The sequence below is a fragment of the Pteropus vampyrus genome, unplaced genomic scaffold (genome assembly GCF_000151845.1).
Source record: "Pteropus vampyrus isolate Shadow unplaced genomic scaffold, Pvam_2.0 Scaffold85, whole genome shotgun sequence".
Classification (NCBI taxonomy): domain Eukaryota; kingdom Metazoa; phylum Chordata; class Mammalia; order Chiroptera; family Pteropodidae; genus Pteropus; species Pteropus vampyrus.
The window spans coordinates 8,521,266-8,529,219 of record NW_011888866.1 but is presented as its reverse complement, the minus strand read 5'-3'; the positions used below and the strand labels follow the sequence as shown (position 1 = coordinate 8,529,219).

At 38.0% G+C, this 7,954-nt stretch overlaps 1 pseudogene; it reads right to left on the bottom strand.

Moving 5' to 3' along the window:
* Positions 1 to 3,922: 3,922 nt before the first annotated feature.
* LOC111742061 lies at positions 3,923 to 4,041 on the bottom strand (annotated as a pseudogene).
* Between the last annotated feature and the right edge of the window lie 3,913 nt (positions 4,042 to 7,954).

The following is a 7,954-nucleotide window of genomic DNA, read 5'->3' as shown; positions in this document are numbered from 1 at the left end:
CAGAGAAGGAAGCAAAGTACAAAAAGGGTGCAAATTTTAGCTGCCATAATACAGGGACCATCTTGAGGTGACCCTAGGCAATAAAAACCTTGCAGGCCTGGAGAGCCTCGATCTTGGTTGGCCATGAGTGGCATTGTCGGGACTGAGGCATAATCAGTGTGCAAACTGCAAAAGGAAGAGCACTGGAAGGGCGAGTGTCCATCCAGCCCTGGGAAATTAGGGAGGGGTGGACCTCATAAGCTCTCACCCTACATAGCAAGCCTCTCATTAAGGGGCTGCTCTCTCCTCCAACAACAGAGGCCCAAGCGCTTGCAAGCTCCAGACCTAGAGAAATCCACCACGATCACAACAATAGAACCTCAGGTCACCCTCGACATGGCAAGAAGGAAAAACTGAATTTTTACTAGATACAGGAGCTACCTACTCTGTCCTGACCCATCCCATGGGCCTCTCTCCGATGCTAACTGCACAGTGATAGGAATAAATAGTCAGCCTAATGTAATTTACTCTTCTCATTGTGAGACCAGGACTAGCAATGAAGTTCTCTGCCACACATCAGGACCAGGGTCCAGTGCGGAGAGTGCCCTGTCCAGAAAACTGGGACACAGCCAAAAGAGGGGGCAGCTCCCTCATCCACCACACAGAGCACATTTATAGAGAACCTAAGTCTAAACCATTCATAGACAATCCACCTCTATGTCAGGGTTTCCTACTAGCAGAGCAACTACCTCCCTGTAATCTGTTGAAAGTCACCCCTCAAGGCAAACAGAAAAGGCCCTACCAAGTTTTGTTAAGTTCACAGCTGTTGTCAAATTACAAGGAATCAACAGCTGGGTGGGTATATTTATCTCGAATTAAACCAGTCTCTTACGAGTCCTCACAGGTTCCTCCAGAAAATAAACCAGAAAATGCAACCTATTCCTGTGAACCCGTGGAAGATCTTAAGTTCTTTCTTGTTCTGCAAACTAGATAAGTCCACATGTCCCAGGGAATCAGGGAACTTTTGTGTACCTTGAAATAACAAACTGCCATGAAAAAGTAACTTCATCGTCAATTACCTCTACTATTAACTTTGACTTGTCTTTTCTATCTTTTTGCTAAGTTTATATCTTCTAGGTTACAAGGCTTTCTACCACCTCTACATGCTGGAACGACTTCACGTTGTCTGCCTCTGGGGTCCTTAGAATAGGCTTTTAGAAATTTTTATTCCCAGTAGTCAGGGACTACAGCCTAATCTCAGCTTTGAAGAAGTTACAGAAGACAGACCTTCCTCCTTCAACATCCCCTTAAGATTAAGGGAATAAAATCTCTGAAGGGAAATAATGTAGAGAGGAGGCAGGAAAATTGAGGTGTTGGTTGGGCCACATTCAGAGACTACGATGTGCTGTTCGCCCGACGGCCAGGCCAGGACGATACTTACATAAGGGGAACTGCTTGGTTACCTGGTCCCAAGGGGATTGCAAAGAATGTAGAGAATAAGAAACTCTAAATTGAATCTACAAACAATGCAAAATGGCTATCTACAAGGCAATAAATAACTGCATTTCACTGGACTCAATTAATTTGCAATTCTATAGATAAGAATCAATTATCATCAGTTTGCTAAAATTTTCAAAGTTGTAAAATAACTCGAAACAATGAAAGATAGCAATAACCCTGATGGATGAGCTAGGCAAGACATGTACTAATCTTCCTTTGCCCAGTTCAACATTTTTCCCAGTTTTTCTTGACAGGTATTTTCTTTTCAGTCCAAAAGTTCTAGAAAATGAAAAGAAGGAAATACAAACAAGCAGTGAGAAAGATAAAATACAGGGCTCTCTAATCACCTTCAAATCACACGATCTGAGCAGCTAGCTTCCACACTCTCTGAATGGCTTACTTATATAAAGCAGATGGGGTTCCTTCCCAGCTTTAAACATACCACGTATACCAACTCACACTCAAACCTCTTCTCTCTGGACTACAGTGTTACTTTTCCCCCCAGATGACAATTTCCTCAAATCCTCTGAGATAGTAGGGTAACTTCAGATATTTGAGATTAACATCTCAACGTGTTTCCAATTTGCATATTGTACCAGATGCCCCTAAGTGTTTCTAGTAATCTGGAGATTACTACTGCGTATGGCCACAAGGGACTTTTAATAGCAGTAGTAAATAGAGAAGTAATTTTAGGACTACTGCTGAAGCAGAAGGTCTATATGAAGCTGGATAAAGGTTTGCTGTGCAACACATTTGCCAAGAAGGGAGAGATTTCCTAAAGCAAGTGTCACTTCCTTTGCATGTTCAGAGCACCTCTTAGAGACTGCATATGCTATATTGCCTACTGCTCAGCTAAAGCAGAAATTCCATATGCACAGCTTATGGTGTTTCAACTTTAACACTGCAATTAAGTGTTAAAGTTGACTAATGATGGTTGCTATTTGTTGTCAGTGATAAAATATTAACCTCATTCTCACCAAATTAAACTCAAGAACTTAAATCCTTGGTAAGACTGAATCTTGTTCTTTCTTAGCATAAAGGCTTCTGTTAAACGACTAGTTTTGTTATATTTTCAGAACTTCAAAGATGTTGGTCCAGTTTCACTTTTAGACAACAACTTGCCTAAATTGTCTTTGCTTTAAACTACTCCTGTCCCCTTCTGGGTATATCCACCAGAAAGTAACCTTCTTAAGGGCAGAAACTGGGCCTAGCGTATTCCCCTATCATATCACCAGGGTCAAGCAGACTAAGATATAGTCACACAGATAATTGTAGAATAAAATATATACACATATACTATAAACAAGAACGAAACCTCAAACTTCAGACTGGGGCTACTCAAAGATCCCTAATCCCCATAAAATAAAGAGCTACTTTACATCTATCTCCCCAGTCTGCAGAGCCCTGGTATGGAATGAAAAGGTACAAGAAAGGAGCTGGAAATTCCACCAAAGAATAGAAAATGAAAGCAAATAATCTATGAAACAGAGTGTCAACAACTTTACATCCATTATATTGTTAATTTTTTAAAAGCTTTTTTACTTTGATTTTCAGCAGATCAGTATTACAACAGGTGAGACATCAGAAAGTATAAAGAAAAATCTAATTTCCCTTCTACTTTATCCCACATTCTGAAGTAACCAACAGTCACAATTTAGTGTGCGTGTCCTGTCATACTTTCTCCTTGTTCAAATATTTACACATTTGAAAAATCAGATGTATATTTCTTTGCCTTTTTAAACTGAAATAGAATCACATTCCCCACATTACTTAGTACCTTGTATTTTTTTCCTTAAGAATTTTTCATGAGTATTTGTGGTCATACCAAACTCATTTTTCGATTTTATTTATGCATAATAGAAAAAACACCCAATTTTTTTTCCAGAAAGTTAGCAGTTAAGGTCCTAAAGGACATTATGCTAAGTAAAATAAGCCAGTTACCTACCAAAAGAAAAATATTACATGGTTCTATTGACATAAGTTATCAAAACTATCAAACTCATAAAAACAGTAGAATGGTAGTTCTTAGTGTTCTGCCTTGGAACCACCAGTCCAATTAAGAAGACAGGTAATCGGTGCCACTTCTACATTTGTCTACCGCATCCACAAAACTTGCGAATAGGCTGCTTTTCTCTCATTTAGTGCTTACAGTTTTGCTTTGCAATTCAGTTGAAGGCTAGGGAGAACTTAGAAGAGCCATTCTTTAATTTCTCTTGATTATCCAAAGCTATTCTGTAATACAAATTTAAAAGAAAATGAAAAGTAAAACCAACTACAGAGCACTCAGAAGACAGTGCTTCTTTTTCTTTGGGAATTTATGTTTATATGGATGAAATTCTTATATTAAATGAAATTCTTTTTTTTTTAGGCGCGGCAACCCTTGGTTAACCTCACAGATTGCAAGGACCTTGTCAATCAAAATCCCTTATTTTTTTATTTTTTACGCCTACAGCACCTGGTCTTCCTAGGTGGTCTCCCATCCAAGTACTAACCAGGCCTGACCCTGCTTAGCTTCTGAGATCATACGGGATCGGGCTTGTTCAGGATAGCATGGCCATAGAATGAAATTCTTATATTAGGGTCTTTTTATATATCAGAAAGCATTTTCTGATAGGTTTCCCAACCAGATAATAATGCCATGCCTCACTCTTCATCCCAAATCATTCTGTGTGGTTTGCCAGCATTTGGTAGCAGTGAGTAGAAGACAAACCACAGTGGCATTTCCCTGACAGGTTCCTTAACTTCCACTTAGGGGCTTTAACAAAGGTATCCTCCAGGCCCCTTACTCTTAGCCAGAGACTTCAGTAGAAATGCAGCCAAAACCCACCCAACTTCCCAATTTGTAAGGAAAGTGGTACCTCATCAAGAAAACTGAGCTGGATGAGGAAGAATAAAGGCAGTAAGAATTCTTTGAAGGACCCCATCTTCAGTTCCAGGTCCCTGTCTACCTTCTTATCTAGATCATAGTGACCTTTGGCATGATTGTCTCTGAACATCCTGCCTATGATGTACAAGAAGCCTAATGGGCTCACAGAGACAAATATTATTTCCAAGACTTGCATGTTAGGTATTGGCATTTCCATCTCTTCCTGAAGGAAGCTTGAATGTCCCAAAAGTACTTTGATGACTGAAAGATCACACCATGTTCCAGAGGCAGGGGCTGGATCGGAGTTATATTCAATCACCAGCCCAAACTTGGTTGAATACCATTTACAAGTCAAAGAGCACTCTACCTCAAGGACACAGTAAAAACTTGAAGTGACACCTAGAAATTGACATAATGAAGTAGAAGCATCCAACTCTTTTCCCAAAATCACCTTTTGTAATTTATTATGAAAATTTTAGACATTAAATGTAAAAATATTTTATCTTTTGATTCTACCACTAGACTCAAAAAATAAACCAATGTCAACCCATGTGAAATCCTGTGTGTTCCTCCCCAATCCATCACCCTCTCCCTCCTCACCCCTGTCTTTAGAGGTAACCACTCAGAATTTGAAAATGATGTTAGCAAAAATAAATAAGTATGTAAATAAATAAATAAAATGCATGGTGATATGTTTGGATGTTTGATGTTTTTAAAGTTTACATTCAAGGCAATGTTGTTTGATGTTTTTAAATTTTACATTCAAGATGTGATATTGTGTGTATTCTGCAACATTTCTTTGGTCAACTTTATATTCATGACTTTTGTGCAGTAGTGCATTCTGCTCTTGTTTGTATCTTAATTTTTGTCCATCTCCCACAGATAATAATTAGATTATTTCCAGTGTTTTTTAATTATAACATAGCAGCTGTAAGTACTATTCTCATATCTTTCTGTGCACTTGAGGGAGAGTTTCTCTATGGTATATATCTAGAAATGGTATTTCTGGGTCAATTGCAGAGGATAGGCACAGCCTCAACTTTTCTTGCAATTGCCAAATTGTACCCCAATAGGATTATGCCAATTTATATTTGCACCAGGATTGTTCTCTATTCCCACTAATATTTACCATTCTGGTGGCTATAAAATGGCATTTGTATGCAGTTTTAATTTTGCATTTTCCTGATGATAGGTATCAGAGCAAAAGTTTCATGGACAAACAGGTAAGAAGACTTTCCTCATGGCTATGCAACAGTATAGAGATGCATTTTGAGTTCAAAATGTAGTCTGAATTCAAATCTGCTGAAACCAAGACCAGGAGGATTTTGAACTGCTGGGGTGAACTAGTGGAAGAGTACTGGAGAATGTTAGGACAGAAGTCAATTAATGGGGTGTGCTGAGCCCATTGTTACTTCTGAGTTGGCAATTTTTTTTCCTCTGGGACTAGGCTACCTGTGCTCCCCTTCCCACAAAGCCTGGGAGATAGAGGCAGGTGTATCTCCCTTGATGGTTACATTTTAAAGGGATGGCTTCCAGGTCCTTAAGAAAAACAGTTTATAAAACTGGCAAGAGTCTTTTCAAGAGATTTACATCTCAAAGGCACAGAGGAAGAATTTATAATTTGAAGTTTTCTTAAGTAAGTGTTCTAAGAAAAGGGAGGTCTGGCTTATCTGAATTTTAGTCAAGCTAAGGAGAATGTCAAGACCTTCTAGATCAAAGGCTACTGGTCATCCTGTTTTCTGATTCTGAGAACTACCTGTTCATATCTTTTGCCCACTTTTCTACTGAGTTAGTCTTAATGATTTGTAAGAGTTCTTTGTATACTCTGGATGCCATTCTTTTATCAGTTACATGAACCATATCTCTCTGTTTATGGCCTGTCTTTAGGTTTTCTTTATTGTATTTTTCAATAAAAAGCAGTTTTTCATTTTAATATAGCTAAAGTTATCCAATATTTTCCCCTCTGAATTATATTTTTGTGCTAAAAAAAAAAAAACTCTTCCCTATCCTGAAGTCATAAAGATGGTCTATTTTATTCTAAATTCTGCTTTCCAAATTAAAATTTCCTACTGATTCTTCTGTCTGGTATATACATGCCTTTGGAAAATCATTTGTGATATATCGAATTTCCATGTACACAGATTTGCTCATTGATTTATTCAATCCCATGGATCTGTTTTTCTGTACCTACACCAATACCAAATGGTTGCAGTAGACAAATTTTGACATCTGGTAGACCAAGTCTCCCAACTTTTCCCCCCAAAATGTTCTTGCCTTCTACTATCTTATGATTAATACTTTGTTTCTGTGTTTAAAATATCCCAAGGAAAGAATATACTGAAGTTTATTTCACCACTTAAAGAAACATGATTCTATCAGAAATTATTTTGATAGAGAACAGTATACTATGTGTACAAGTGGGAATGGAGATAAGATTTCACTGAAAGAGAAAAAAAATACTGAGAATGCCCATGGTCCATCTATCCTCATCATTACTTTGATAAGACTGGCTCTGCAGAATACAGCTTATCCCCATCTTTCCATTCTCCAGGAACACCTAAATCTTTCTTTTCCATATTCCTATATACATCTCTTGAAAGGTTCTCTTACAAAACAAAAACTTTGCTCAATACATATAAATGCACCTGAGTTGAAACAATGGGGATCTAGAATGAGTCTCCCCAGAATATGCCACCCTAGCATGCAGATTATTTTGAATTGAAAACAATTAAAATCTAACAAATTCAAGAAGAGCTTTTCAACCTCTTCCTTTACCTGCCTAAAAAATTTTAGATAGAAAAACCTGCTTCAGAAAGGGAACCTTAGCATGGTCACCTTAGCAACGATGAATTCAGTGGCAGAGAGGCAGAAATCTAGCTAAGTCTGTTTGTTGGATGCCCCTCTGTGTCCGGTTGTTTCTGTGTGGTCCAGCAAGAATCTGTTTACCACGTTTGCTCTTTCTCATGTATCTTTGAACTGCCTACTTCCCCTTTGAAATCCTAAACCCCTGCCTCCTTCGTCCAAAATAGCATCTAAGTCTCAACTGCCCAATGTGTCCTGAGGTCTCGCTATTCTTATGGAACTCCAATATGAACATACATAATAAATTTAGTCATTTTCTCCTGTTAATCTGTCTCATGTTAATTTGATTTTTAGTCCAGCCAGAAAGACTTAAAAAGTAGAGAGGAAAAATATTTTTCTATCCCCACAAAACTCAGCAACTAAGGAAAATACTGGGGCTAGTAATGTTATTCTAGCTCGTGGCTGCTTCCTTGGAAATACACTTTCTTTGGCATCTTTATTTGCATATTTTTTAAACACACTATCCTTTCAAATAGCTACCTCATTACCTGCAATATAATGAGTACTCCTTTATCCTTCAGCCTTAGTAATCTCTTACTGCTTGCAACTAATTAGCTGGTATCAAATAAGGAGATGAGGCAAACATTTCTCAGAATTCTCACATTCCTTATAGCATCAGCTTCTGAAAGTTTCATCTCTTAGCATACAGAAGGCTGGCAGTAAAAACTAATGAATAAATAATATCCATTTGGAACTCCTTCATTCTCCTTTAAAACAAAACAAAACAAAACAAAACAAAAAACAAAT